Source organism: Eptatretus burgeri, chromosome 4 (genome assembly GCF_056783735.1).
Source record: "Eptatretus burgeri isolate ZD-2024b chromosome 4, Ebu_testis_v1, whole genome shotgun sequence".
NCBI lineage: Eukaryota > Metazoa > Chordata > Myxini > Myxiniformes > Myxinidae > Eptatretus > Eptatretus burgeri.
Genome location: NC_140964.1, coordinates 134,960,218 through 134,975,685, shown reverse-complemented (window position 1 = coordinate 134,975,685; position 15,468 = coordinate 134,960,218). Strand labels below are relative to the sequence as shown.

Sequence of the window (15,468 nt, the reverse complement as noted above, 5' to 3'; positions counted from 1 at the left end):
TGTCTTTACGTCCTTTAAACAACAATAAACAGTTGTGTGTGTGTTTTTTTTTTGGCTTTACGTCCTATAAACAGTTGTGTGTGTGTTTTTTTTTTTGCTTTACGTCCTTTAAACAACAATAAACAGTTGTGTGTGTGTTTTTTTTTTTGGCTTTACGTTCTTTAAACAACAACAAACAGTTGTGTGTGTGTTTTTTTTTTGGCTTTACGTTCTTTAAACAACAATAAACAGTTGTGTGTGTGTTTTTTTGGCTTTACGTCCTTTAAACAACAATAAACAGTTGTGTGTGTGTTTTTTTTTGGCTTTACGTCCTTTAAACAACAAGAAAGTTGTGTGTGTGTTTTTTTTTGGCTTTACGTCCTTTAAACAACAATAAACAGTTGTGTGTGTGTTTTTTTTGGCTTTACGTCCTTTAAACAACAATAAACAGTTGTGTGTGTTTTTTTTTGGCTTTACGTCCTTTAAACAACAATAAACAGTTGTGTGTGGGTTTTTTTTGTCTTTACGTCCTTTAAACAACAATAAACAGTTGTGTGTGTGTGTTTTTTTTTTTGGCTTTACGTCCTATAAACAGTTGTGTGTGTGTTTTTTTTTTTGCTTTACGTCCTTTAAACAACAATAAACAGTTGTGTGTGTGTTTTTTTTTTTGGCTTTACGTTCTTTAAACAACAACAAACAGTTGTGTGTGTGTTTTTTTTTTTGGCTTTACGTTCTTTAAACAACAACAAACAGTTGTGTGTGTGGTTTTTTTTTGGCTTTACGTTCTTTAAACAACAACAAACAGTTGTGTGTGTGGTTTTTTTTTGGCTTTACGTCCTTTAAACAACAATAAACAGTTGTGTGTGTGTTTTTTTTTGGCTTTACGTCCTTTAAACAACAATAAACAGTTGTGTGTGTGTTTTTTTTTGTCTTTACGTCCTTTAAACAACAATAAACAGTTGTGTGTGTGTTTTTTTTGTCTTTACATCCTTTAAACAACAATAAACAGTTGTGTGTGTGTTTTTTTTGTCTTTACATCCTTTAAACAACAATAAACAGTTGTGTGTGTGTTTTTTTTTGGCTTTACGTCCTTTAAACAACAATAAACAGTTGTGTGTGTTTTTTTTTGGCTTTACGTCCTTTAAACAACAATAAACAGTTGTGTGTGTGTTTTTTTTTGTCTTTACGTCCTTTAAACAACAATAAACAGTTGTGTGTGTGTTTTTTTTGTCTTTACATCCTTTAAACAACAATAAACAGTTGTGTGTGTGTTTTTTTTTGTCTTTACGTCCTTTAAACAACAATAAACAGTTGTGTGTGTGTTTTTTTTTGTCTTTACGTCCTTTAAACAACAATAAACAGTTGTGTGTGTGTTTTTTTTTGTCTTTACGTCCTTTAAACAACAATAAACAGTTGTGTGTGTGTTTTTTTTGTCTTTACATCCTTTAAACAACAATAAACAGTTGTGTGTGTGTTTTTTTTGTCTTTACATCCTTTAAACAACAATAAACAGTTGTGTGTGTGTTTTTTTTTGGCTTTACGTCCTTTAAACAACAATAAACAGTTGTGTGTGTTTTTTTTTGGCTTTACGTCCTTTAAACAACAAGAAACAGTTGTGTGTGTGTGTTTTTTTTTTGTCTTTACGTCCTTTAAACAACAATAAACAGTTGTGTGTGTGTTTTTTTTGTCTTTACATCCTTTAAACAACAATAAACAGTTGTGTGTGTGTTTTTTTTTGGCTTTACGTCCTTTAAACAACAATAAACAGTTGTGTGTGTGTTTTTTTGGCTTTACGTCCTTTAAACAACAATAAACAGTTGTGTGTGTTTTTTTTTGGCTTTACGTCCTTTAAACAACAATAAACAGTTGTGTGTGTGTTTTTTTGACTCCGGGATCAACAGCTGTGCGGGTCAGATTTTAAAATATTTCATTGATTTGTCGCTCACGTTGTTTGGGGTTTGAATTGGATGGGGAGATCATGACGTGTATCCGAAATGCCATCCGTGCGAAGGAACCTTTAACCAGGCGGTTTGTTTACAGAGCACTCACTGTACGTTAGTGTGGATTGTTGGTGAGGAACAATGCTCGGACATAGCGGCTTGTCGTCCTGAACCATCCCCCACGTGGGACGGGATCGTGTGTTGTGTGTCCGTTCGGTTCGATTCCCGAGCCGACGATAAAACGGTCGGCTTTGTGCTTCGCGGGTACGGCCACGCATCCCAAGGTGCATCAAGTCGGCGTGTGATCCGTCTGCTGGGATCAGTTGGGGTTTGGCTGGATTGAAAGTCCTTGTAGGCCCGAGGCCTCGCCAGTTGTGTGTGTGTGTGTGTGTGTGTGTGTGTGTGTGTGTGTGTGTGTGTGTGTGTGTGTGTGTGTGTGTGTGTGTGTGTGTGTGTGTGTGTGTGTGTGTGTGTGTGTGTGCGCGCGCGCTTCTGGACGATCGATCAACGTTATGTTGAATGTCGTGATGAAACGGACGGAAATGGCCACAAAAACACCAAACGATTTAAAGGGACTCGGAGAGCTGTTTTCCAGGAAGATGATAACCTTCCACCCACATGTTCATGTCGGTAATCCACAAGACTACAAGGATCACACACACACACAGACAGACACACACACAGACAGACACACACACAGACAGACACACACACAGACAGACACACACACAGACAGACACACACACAGACAGACACACACACACAGACAGACACACACACACAGACAGACACACACACACAGACAGACACACACAGACAGACACACACACAGACAGACACACACACAGACAGACACACACACAGACAGACACACACACAGACAGACACACACACAGACAGACACACACACAGACAGACACACACACAGACAGACACACACACAGACAGACACACACCCAGACAGACACACACACAGACAGACACACACAGACACAGACACACACAGACACAGACACACACAGACACAGACACACACAGACACACAGACACACACACAGACACACATAGACACACACACAGACACACAGACACACAGACACACAGACACACAGACACACAGACACACAGACACACAGACACACAGACACACAGACACACAGACACACAGACACACAGACACACAGACACACAGACACAGACACACAGACACACACACACACACAGACACACACACACACACAGACACATACACAGACACACACAGACACAGACACAGACACAGACACAGACACAGACACAGACACACACACAGACACACAGACACACAGACACAGTGGCCGTTCAGCCCGTCATGCCTTCGCCACATCAACACCACAATTAATTAATTTATCAACACAAGATCCCAGGAAGAAAACGCACCATTTGTTTATTTATTTATTTAAGTGTTTTTTTGTGGGGGTTTTTTTATTCATCGATTTCTTTTGATTTTAGTTTTTTCTTCATCCCCTCAGGGGAGGAGGGCGTGGGCTTGGTTAAAAACACAAAACATCAACCCCCCACCCACCCCCCCCCCCTTGAGAAGACCCCCCCCCACTAATAGCACTCTGTACACGTGTAGACAATCACCCATCAATGCTCAAACTACCTAAATGTCCGATCAACATCCCCAAACCCCTCTATCTCCATAACTTCCAGATACTTATCGAATTCTAATCTAAACTTATCTTCTGTTTCTGCTGCCACTACCTTTCCAGGGAGACCATTCCGTGTATGAAGTACTCTCTGAGTAAAAGACCCCAACCTCACAACCGTCTTAACTCTCCTCTTCTTTACTCTCAAGCTATGGCCCCTTGTCCTATCACCATCTACTCTGTTGAATACATTTCATTATCTTAAACATCTCCATCATCTCTCCTCGTAACCACCTTCTTTCTAGTGAATAAAGCCCCGTCTCCTTCAGCCGCTCCTCATAACTGAGTCTAGCTCAGCCCGGAATCAATCTAGTAGCCCTGCACTGAACCCTCTCCATGGCATCTATTTCCTTCCTGAATTGTGCTGACCAAAATTGCACAATATTCTAGATGTGGCCCTCACTCAATTTCTGTAAAATGCTAACACCACCTCTTGAATTATAAATGATCCCCCTCTGAATGAGACCAAGAACCTTATTTGCTTTACTTATAGCTGCCTGGCACTGTGCTGTCTCCTTACCTCCCACATCTATTACCACCCCCAGATCCTTCTCCTGTGTGACACGCTCTAAAATTACCCCTTACATCCTGTAATCTCTAATTTCATTGTTCTTCCCCATCCCCAACACCTTACACTTGCTCAGGTTAAACTCCATCTGCTAATGTTTTGCCCAATCTATACAAGTGTCAATACTTTCCTGTATGTGATCACCACCCCCTCTGCTATCCACCTTACCGCCAAGCTTTGTGTCATGTGCAAATTTGGAAAGCCAACTCTTTACCCCACTATCCAAATCGTTGATGTAAATATTGAATATTAATGGTCGAAGTACTGATCCCTGAGGTACCCTGCTTCTTACATCCTCCCAGCAAGACATTCTCCCGCTCACAGCCACTCTTTGCTTCCCACCACTAAACCAATTTGCAATCCTCTTTGATACCTGACCAGCCACTCCACAAGCCCTCACTTTGGCTCACAACCTCCGATGTAGTACCTTATAAAATGCCTTCTTCAAGTCTAGATATACTATGTCCACTGTCTTTCCATCATCCACCCAATCAGATACTGCTTCATAGAACTCTAAAGGATTTGTTAGAAACTACCTCTGCACTCTACACATTTGGTCCTTGAAGGTTTCCCATTTCTCTGATGCTAATTGTCCTGTTGTTAGAGTCTTCCAATTGACATCACCAAACTACTCTCTCATACCCTCAAAGTTTGCCTTCCTGAACTCTAATAGCCTTGCCCTACTATCCTGAACTCCAACCCTCAACAGAATCTTTGCACACACAATGTTATGGTCACTTGCTCCAAAGTACTCCCCAACCTCCACCTCCTCCACCATGTTGGGATTGTTACTTAAAAGGAGGTCTAACACTGCAAGTCCCCCTCGTGGGCTTATCTACAAACTGGGTTGAAAAGCAATCCTTGACCAAAACAAGAAATCCTCATCTGCTCTGCCCTTTCCCTGTTCCTGGACCCAATCTATCCGGCTGGCAAGTTAAAATCCCCCATAATCAATACTCTTCCCTTACCATGTGCTCTCTTGAATTCTTCATGTACTACTCCTTCCTTCCTCTTCCTTCCCACCTGGAGCCCTATAAAAGCATCCTACCAGTATCTTACTGTGTTTACAATCTCTAATCTCTTCCCACACAGAATCCTCAACATTTATTCCTTCCATAATGTCACCCCTTTCTCGATGCTATGTTGTCCTTTCCCCAGATTGTTACTCCTCCTCCTCCTCATATTCTCTCCTTCCCATCACACCGATACACTTTGTAGCCTTCTAATCCTGTCATCCAGTTACTCTCCTCCTTAAACCACGTCTCACTCACTGCAACTATATCGTACTCCTCGCTATCCACTTTGGCTTCAAACTCTTCCATCTTATTATTTAAACTTCTGGCATTGGTAGAGAATATATTTAACTTTTCACTTCCTGAAATTCTAATTTCTTGCCTGGCCTTACTCATCACAATTACATGATCAGTTCCTTCCTTAAGAGCTTCTCCACCCTCCGCTGACCTAAAAAAAGCCTAAATTCCTTCCTCAATTCCCACTACAAACCTTGCTGCTTCCTTTCGATTTAACATACGGCCATCATTCTGCAAACACTCCCTATATCCCCTAAATGATTCCCACTGCTTCTTAAATGTAAAACCTTCCTCCCTACATCATTCTTCCAGCCATTGGTTGATGTCTATTGCTCTGTTCATAATTTCTATATTGTTTCCTAATGTTGGGAGAATCCAAGAAAACATGACCTCACAACCCTTTGCTTTCAGCTACTTTCCCAAAATCCTGTATCAATTTTTCAAAACCTCCTGAGTAAACTTCCCCGACATCATTCGCTCCTCGGTGTACCACAACTAACTTCTTCCTGCCATGATCCGATACAATATTGTTTACCCTTCCTTCAATGTCCCTAACTCCGGCTCCTTCAAAACTGCACAGAATTCTGTGTCGCCAATGTTTCCTGCAGAATGAAGAATTTACATATTTAATTCTCATCACCCACAAAAACTGTCTCCTGTACCTCATTTCCACCAATTTCTATTGCACCTCCTCCACTACTACCTGCACCCGCTGCACTTCCACCATGGAATGCCCCCACTGCACCGTCGCCACCACCTGCCCCCCCCACACCATCACCACCACCTGCCCCCGTCGCCACCGCCTGCCCCCGCCACACCGTCGCCACCGCCTGCCCCCGCTGCACCGTCGCCACCGCCTGCCCCCGCCACACCGTCGTCACCACCTGCCTCCGACGGTACCACCTGCCCCCGTCGCCATCGCCTGCTCCCGTCGCCACTCCCTGCCCCCGTATGCACCGTCGCCACCACCTGCCCCTGCCGCACCGTCACCACCGCCTGCCCCTGCCCCCCCCGCACCATCGCCACTGCCTGCCCCCGCCGCACCATTGCCACCGTCTGTCCCCGCCGCACCGTCGCCCCCGCCGCACCGTCGCCACCGCCTGCCCCCGCCGCACCGTCGCCACCGCCTGCCCCCGCCGCACCGTCGCCACCGCCTGCCCCACCGCACCGTCATCACCACCTGCCTCCGTCGGTACCGCCTGCCCTCGCCGCACCGTCGCCACGCCGCATCACCGCCTGCCCCCGCCGTGTCACCACTTCCAATATCCTCAGCAACCTCACTCACTCCACAACCAGAACCAACTATTATCTTCAAATTTCTCACATTCTGCTACTTGCTGTAAATTATCGATGCGTTCCTTCAACCCAGTAATAACAATCCTCAAGTGGACGATTTTCTCACACTTCCAACAACAACAACTGAAATCCTTCAATACAGCGCGTGTGGTGAATCAAATGAGTACACTAATGTTAAAATATGCAATTTATGCTTTTCCGGTTGAAAAACAATTAAAAAGCGTACTTAATATTTGAAATGTAAAAATCTTGTTATTATTGTGATAAGCACCTTTATATATAACAGAGGGAATGAAATTGTTCGATACAGCGTGGCAAGAGGCCGCGAAAGAATGATTGTAAGTAAATTTCAACTACTAATGCATGACGAAACACTTGTTTATGGCTAATATTGAAGAGAATGATGACATAAGAAGAACTTAGCTTTCTGCGTTTGGCGAGAAATGCCATGGTGGATGGAAATGACATCTTTCGTTTGTTTGTTCGGACATGAGGGGAGCGTTTCTTCGTTTTTTTTTCCGTCAAGCAATAATTTTAATGGTTTTCACATATATAACACATTAGTTTCACAAATTTCCATTGAAATACTCGGGTATTTCCGTCAATTGTCGCCATTTCCGTCGAGGTTACGCACTGCAATCTTCCGGACGGCCGTCATTGGCTGTCTTGAAGCACGTGGTGGGGGGGGGACGGGGGGACACCGGACCCACCGGAGACGTGGTCGACGACGCTGGGGACATTTCAAACTCGGTGCAGTTGTATACAGCGCACGCACTGTAATAAGAACTCTCTGCTTCCCCCATTGTTGACATGGCCCACATTGAGCAACAATTACATTTTACATGCTCCTCTTCTTTTCTCCTTCGGTCTATATAACCTTTTTTTATCCCCATACTCCCAAGGCCACACCTGACTTAACGCTGAACTTATCACGAGGCTTCCCCCTGCTTCTTTCAATAAACTAACTCAATACCCACTAAAACTGGAATGAACACAATTACAGCTTTTTAGAACAGTTCCACAGCCCCTGAAACGAATCACGATAACAAAATACGAATGAGCAAATGCGCAAGGGAAAGTTGTTGTTGATGTTGTTGTGAAGCCTCATCAGATGGGTTACGATGTTGGGAGGGGGTTGCTGCCTTCGTTGAATAATTATTTTGTTTGTCATATATTTTTGATCGGTAACCACAAGTGATTAATTAATATGGTGTAAATCTCCCGCCGATCTGCAACCTGTGCAACCTGCAACGCCAGCTGTGGTGCAACCCCTCTCCTTCTCGATTAAGTTAAAATGAAGTTTTATTTCGGATCGAAAATAAATTGAAATTCGAACACAAGGACTATGATGCTATATTGTCAGGACGTTTAAAATTGTGCAATTTGAACTTGATGACAATCTTCATAAGATGATACAGACTGCAACCACTTGTGGGATCAAGACGCCCTTTGAGAAACACGTTTGAGCCATTGAAGCAAAACAAACGGTAAAACGATGTTTATTTTGAGCTCACCTGGGACGTACTTCTAGGGAGTTTAGGGGATGGCGCGTCATCTCTTCGTCCGCCCGTCTGTCCTTCCGTCCACAAATTCTTTCAATGTCTTCTCTGAAACTACACATGATTTCGATGAAACTTTACCACATTGTTCATGGCATTAATAAAATTGGGCCCGATGGGAGTTTACAGTGGTTTCCCCCCAAAATGTGTATTTGCTTTCCTCTCAGAAACTACACATGCAATTCTGATGAAACTTGACCCCAACCTTCATCACCCGTGATGTACCATGATTTGTTCACAGCATTAAAAAAAAAAAAAAAATCGGGGTCTGAGTGGGTCGACGGAGGGAGTTTACTTTGGGGGTGCCCCCCGAAAAAGGTATTTCCTTTCTTCTCAGAAACTACACACACAATTTTGATGTAACTTGACATCAACCTTCATCACCCGTGATGTACCAAAGTTTGTTCACGGCATATAAATAAATAAATTCAGTTATTTACTTTCTTCTCTGTTACATATTTTGTGGGTCATCCATGCCTACCAGTGGTTCTTTGGTTATCTTATCGAGCACCCAGGGGAATTGCCTCCATGTTTTAGCTTATCTGGAATTTAATTCCAGATTAGGTATTGTCATCGCGCACTGTCCGTCCATCCGTCCGTCCGTCAAGTCTCCTTTTTTGACTTCTCTGGCGAAACCACTGGGCCAATCCGGTTGAAATTTGGCAGCAACGTTCCTCTCCTGACTGGTAACAGGAATTGCAAAGCTCATTCGGGTCACGTGACTACGTAGGTCAAAATGTCGGATTCAATTTCTTCAAAACTCTTCTCATGACTCATCTGTCAGAATGCAACCAAATTTGGGTTCCAACATTAGGCCGGGGTTGGGATGTTAAATTGCAGAGGTCCATGCCGATGACATGACCGGAAGTGTCAAAATGGCCGACTTAAGCAATTTTGTGGAAAATCATGTAAATTCCTTCAAAAAAATCTTCTTCTCCAGACCCACCAGTCAGAATGCTACGAAATTTGGGTTGTAACATTCGCCCAGGGACCAGATAAGCTCCAGGTCCAGTGATCCTATTTTTTTAAAGTATAATTAATTTCAAATAATTGACTTGTATGCAATTTTTTTTTCTTCTTCTCATATGAGGTGATCTTACCCTTCCCAGTCTTCCAATATCTCAGATGGATAGCTCTAAAAGGAAGCATGAGTCAGGACATGAGAAGAGGAAGAAACGAGAAAAGAAGGATGAAGCATTGAAGGGGGATCATAAATCGATCTATTCTGAAGTCCATAAAGAAGAATATGAAAAGCGATCATGCAAAAACTCCAATGGACTCCTCACCATGATTGATCTAGTTGGATCAGGATAAGAGTGACCCTCGTGAAAATGTTGTTCTTGAAGTAGAATCTTATTCTCTCATAGAGGGTAGATCAATTGAAGAACAGGCCAATCTCCCTTTGGAAGAAGAGGATGCGGAAGGGAAAAAAAAAATCACAGACACATCAAGGCTAACATCAGACGCTGACTTTACTCGTTCGCCTAATCCTGCCACTGATCCTGCACTCTGAACGATATCACTGCAAATTTGAAATCCTATTTTGCTGATATCACCCCCATCTTAGAATACTGATGATTCTGACTTTTCAATGTCAGGTATAAAAATTTGTGCAAAGAAGAGCTAATATAAACAAGGAATTGTTCTGCAGGCACTTGGCAAATGGAGAGGCTGTCCAGAGAGACGAGGCCATTTACTCACCTTCAACTGGTCAAGTGTATTGTTTTGTCTGCAAATTATTTGACAGAAACGAGTGTTTTCATAAATTTCAAACTGACCGATGATTGTAAGAATGCAAACACCGGGATCTACTGCTCATGAACAGTCGATGGGTCACATTGAAGCACTGTCCATGATGCTGGGGCACCAAAAATGTCCCAGAATTTATGCACAACTGGAAAAGATGAAAGAAAGATCTTGTAATGACTGGGTTGCAGTTTTGAGGAGAGTTGCTTCAGTCGTTAAGTTCCAGAGAGAGAGAGAGACAGACAGACAGAGACAGAGACAGAGACGACTGGCATTTCATGGTGGTACTACTGAGGTGCACAATTGTCCAAACAATGGAAACTACCTGGGATGCATTGACCTCCAATCAGGATTCGACGCATTTTTTGCAGATCATATGCAGATGCATGGTAATCCAGGGAAGGGAAATATGTCTTACCTTTCGTCAACCATTTGTGATGAATTTATTGATCTATTGGCATCTGAGGTTATCAAAATAGGGGCAATACCCCTGGGCGCTAACCTGGTAGCTTGCCAAGTTGCAAGTGTTTACAGACTGATGGATGGACGACACGCCGTCCCATAAGCTTCCCGGAACTACGTTCCAAGTGAGCGAAAAACCATAGTGCGTGAAATCAAGACCACGAAGTATCATCGAATCACCATTGATTCTACTGCTGACATCGGTCACACTGATCAGCTGACACTGATATTCTGCGATGTCACTGTTGATGGATCAACTGATTGTGGAGATGTTAAAACGGAGAGATGCATCCGCCAAATTGAACAACTGATTCAGTTTCCTTGTCGATAGGTCACTGTCCATGGAGGAAAGTGTTTTGTGGGTCATTGCATTGGTTGCTGCGTATTCATTCAGCAGATCTTGGAAAAAGCATTCGCTGATGAATTCCTGTTGTTCCTGCATTTGTATGCAGAGAAAAAAAAGAGACAGTGGCAGATATGCTTAATGCCCAAATATCTCACAAGCTGATCAGCAGCTTTCTGAATGTGAATGTTGCTCGAAGGATTAATCTTGCCATCTTAGGAGTGAATTGTGAAGGGGAGCGTTCTTTTCAGAAGCTGAAGCCGATTAAAAAAAAGACCATCTCCGATCAACCATCGGACAACGTTTGTCTTCCCTTGTTCTCCTCTCTATTGAGAATGAGATTGTGCAGAAAACACGATTACCTCCGCCACCGAAGGTGAACGAGGTTGTGTTTTCACCCCTTTCTGTCTATTTGTCTGTGTACCCGATATCTCAAAAAGTTGTGGACCGGATCCAGATGAAATTTTGTGGACAGGTTCTGTGTGTGACAAGGATGAAATGATTCAATTTTCGTGATGATCTGGATCTGGATCTGGATCTGGATGTGATAATTTTTTGAGTGATTCTTCACCATTGAGAGATGGGGCTAAACTGATATAGTACTGTATAGCCTGATATTTCAATGTCATGCTATTTGGGCCCGATATGTTCTCGTGCATCAGGCATTACATGGCGGAGGTATGCGCTCTTCCGAGTGCCCTTCTAGTTAACCTCCACCATCTTCGAAGATGGATGGAGGTTACTGTTTTCACCCCTTTCTGTTTGTTTGTTTGTTTGTTTGTGAGGAAAAACTCCTTGACGGATTTCGACGAAACTTAGTGGGGTGGGGGGGGGGGGTTAGGTATGGTCCAAGGATCATGCCATTAAATTTTGGACTTCCCCCCCCCCAAAAAAAATTGTTTGAGAAAAAAAAAAATTTTTATTTGCATTTCTACATGTTTTAAGTGATTTCCAAGCCCCCCCCAAAAAATTTTTACCCCCCACCCCCAAAAAAATTTAGAGAATTTTTTTTTTTGCATTTATACATGTTTTAAGTGATTTCCAACCCCCCCAAAAATTGTTACCCCCCACCCCCAAAAAATTTAGAGAAATTTTTTTTTTGCACTTCTACATGTTTTAAGTGATTTCCAACCCCCCCCAAAATTGTTACCCCCCCCCAAAAAATAGAGAACATTTTTTTTTGCACTTCTAGATGTTTTAAGTGATGTCCGACCCCCCCAAAAAATTATTCCCCCCCCCCCAAAAAAAAATAGAGATCATTTTTTTTTGCTCTTCTACATGTTTTAACTGCTCCCCAACCCCCCCAAAAAATTGTTACCCCCCCCACCAAAAAGATTAAGAGAAAATTTTTTTTTTTTGCATTTCTACATATTTTAAGTGATTTCCAACCCCCCCAAAAAAAATTGAGAAAAATATTTTTTTGCTTTTTTACATGTTTAAAGTATTTTCCAACCCCCCCCCCAAAAAAAAAAGTTGTTGGAAAAAAAAAAATTTTTGCAATTTTTTTTTTCAAAAAATTTTCGATTTTTTTTTTTTTTTTTTTTTTTTTTTTTTTTTTTGCATTTCTACATGTTTTAAGTGATTTCCAACCCCCCCCCCCCAAAAAAAAAATGTTGGAGAAAAGAACTATAACTGTCAGCACTTGACATCATATTTAATGAATAAGATAAAAGGTTCACTTGAGTAACCCAGCAGTATTGGCGGCGGAAGTTTTGCACTCTCCCGAGTGCTCCCCCTCTAGTTTGAAGATGTTATTGCTGATTTTGCAATGAAAAAAATCTCAAAGTTCATCTCTGGTGTTAATGTCTTGCACTCAATGAAAAAAATAGATTGACATCGACCTGACTGCTGCTTTGTAGGATATGCTCAAATATATGTAGTATGGATATGCTCAAACCAGGATGCTCAAATAGTCCGCTTTTTTGAAACACTGTATACACTGCCTGTCCTTGATATATGTATATCTGATATACAGAGACATGACAGAAGCAGACAGACATCATGATTTTTAATGAATTTATTAATTGAACATTTGAAGTATATTTGATCCATTGTTAGCTCGCCTGTTCGAAGAATAGAGAGCTATAGCGATACCCCCGGCGTAAGCGTGAGCGTGAAAATGTTAAAGTTTTTGGTGCAAGTTATTTTTTCCTTTCTAATGTTTTTATCTCCCACACTATTTTTTATTCGCCCGATATATATATCGGGGCGTATTATGTGATACCGTCCGTCCGTCTGTCCGTCCGTCCGTCTGTCTGTCTGTCCATTCCTATCCACACTCTAACTCCCAAAGTTTTCAACTTTCACGTTTCATATTTGGTACATAGGTACAGACTGTGGAGACGGTGTGTTGCGACATACGTTCGTCATCTAAAGTGGTTGCCATGGCAACCAGGATGCTGTTTCCGTCCATTCCTGTCCACACTCTAACTCTCAAAGTTTACAACTTTCACGTTTCATATTTGGTACACAGGTACAGACTGTGGAGACAGTGTGTCATGACGTACGTTTGTCATATAAAGTGGTTGCCATGGCAACCAGGATGCTGTTTTCCATCCGTTCCTGTCCGCACTCTAACTCCCAAAGTTTTCAACTTTCACGTTTTATATTTGGTTCCTAGGTACAGACTGTGGAGATGGTGTGTCGTGACATACATTTGTCATCTAAAGTGGTTGCCATGGCAACCAGGATGCTATTTTCCATGTAGTAGCACAATTCTTTATATACCTTCTTGTTCGGGCATACATTGTGCTCACTTGCGCTCTTGTTACTGATTACAATATACAAATACATATATTGCTTTAAAATTATTTGGATCAGACCACTGCAATGCTTTAAAAAAATATTAATTATTAGACGAGTCTTTTAAAAACGATAAATGTATAAACTGGCGAGCATTGGGTGGCTTTGACACCAACTCTGGGAATACAGACACTCGTATTTTGTGGACTTGCCATTTGCAGATTTAAATGCTTTTTCTCTTTCAGGCATAGAACTAACGAGTGTTGAAATTTTCTCTGGTGGGATTTATGCCCAGGCTTCACGCAAAAGGTTTATCAATTCTGCCCGTGAAGTTGGTTTCCTGGACTTTTTCCGCACAGCTCGATCCAATATGGCCCAGAGGTGTTCAATGGGATTCATCTCAAGAGACTGACTTGGCTATGGAAGTCGCTTGATCCCATTTCTGCCCTGCCATTCTTTGGTCTTTTTTTCAATGTGGCATGGAGCTCCATCTTCCATTAACAGAGTGTTGGTTTTGACCATCTGACCAGTGGAGCAGACAGCAAGAAGTCCATCCTCAAGGATAGAAATGTGTGTCATAGAGTTGATGTTGCCAACACACTCCACAAGCTCTGACCGACCAGCGCTCCAGATTGCTCCCCACACCGCCACTGAAAAACCACCGTGTTTGACAGTTGGCTGTAATCGGTGCAAAGACAACTCTTGACTGGGAAGTCTCCAAACCCATACACATCCACTGTCAGAAACTTGAGCAAATTCGGACTCATCTGAAAAATTATAGTTTTCCAAAACTCCGAGGGTCTGTTGGCCATCTCGACAGCCCACTTCTTTCTTCTTTGAATGTTGGCTTATCTAAGAAGAGGTTTTTTTCCTCGCTGCTCTCCCATAGTAGCCCAGATGATGATGGTACCCACGGCAGTTCTTGAGCTAACTTGGACCTCCTCTACAACATCTGCTGCCTTGCAACGGGGAGTTTTCTCAATGGACCGCTTGACAGCTCGAAGACACCTTTCTGAGGGCCCAGATCGATCAGAACGGGAAGCTGTGGATTCCTTGCCTTCGCTGGTGAATGTCATAATCACCCGATTGACCGTAGAAAGCGGAATGCCAAGGTTCTGAGCTATCTGACGCTGGCTGACTCCACCTTCCAAATGGCCAACAATTCGTCCTCTTTCAAAATCGGAAAGTTTGTGTGTTACCTGGGTTCGAGGCATAGTTAATTGTCATACAAGACCATCCCCGAGCCCAATTAGGGCCCTGGGAAAAATACATTTGCTGTTAAAATGTTCTATACCCGATCCACCACAAAACATTATGTTTCCAGTTCCATGTTACCGTTCGGGGTGTTTCAGGGCTGGTTTTGGCTTCATACTGTTCGCGGGGTTCTCTGCGCTCGAGCTCTGTGTGACCGTTGAGTCTCGGAGTTGCGAAACCCGGACAATACTTGATAATACAATGATTAAACAGCAACAATGACCGCACTGTGGTCACAACCTGCGACAAAATCCGGTAACCGGCCGATCAGGAAACGAGCATTTAAAGCACTATGAAGATATTAACTCGACATCTCTCATCCATAGGAACATCCGCCGGGTTATAGCAGAATGAGCTCATTCATCTCATGGTCATGGATTGTTGAACCCCAACATGGAGCCGTTCAAAAATTATGTAACACAATTTATTAAATTTTTTTTTTTTACTAATTTACGTGTATTCATCGACTAAACAGTCGCAAGTCTGTAGGCAAAAATACCCAACATTTTATCAACCAACGTTCTAATATGCAAATGAGTAAATGACTTGCAACACCATCGGTCAGATGGCAGTTTTCA

At 42.5% G+C, this 15,468-nt stretch overlaps 1 pseudogene across 1 annotated transcript in view; it reads left to right on the top strand.

Moving 5' to 3' along the window:
• LOC147029176 (uncharacterized) overlaps nucleotides 1–15,468 on the top strand; it is a 157,277-nt pseudogene that overhangs the window by 119,120 nt on the left and 22,689 nt on the right. The window lies entirely within an intron of this gene.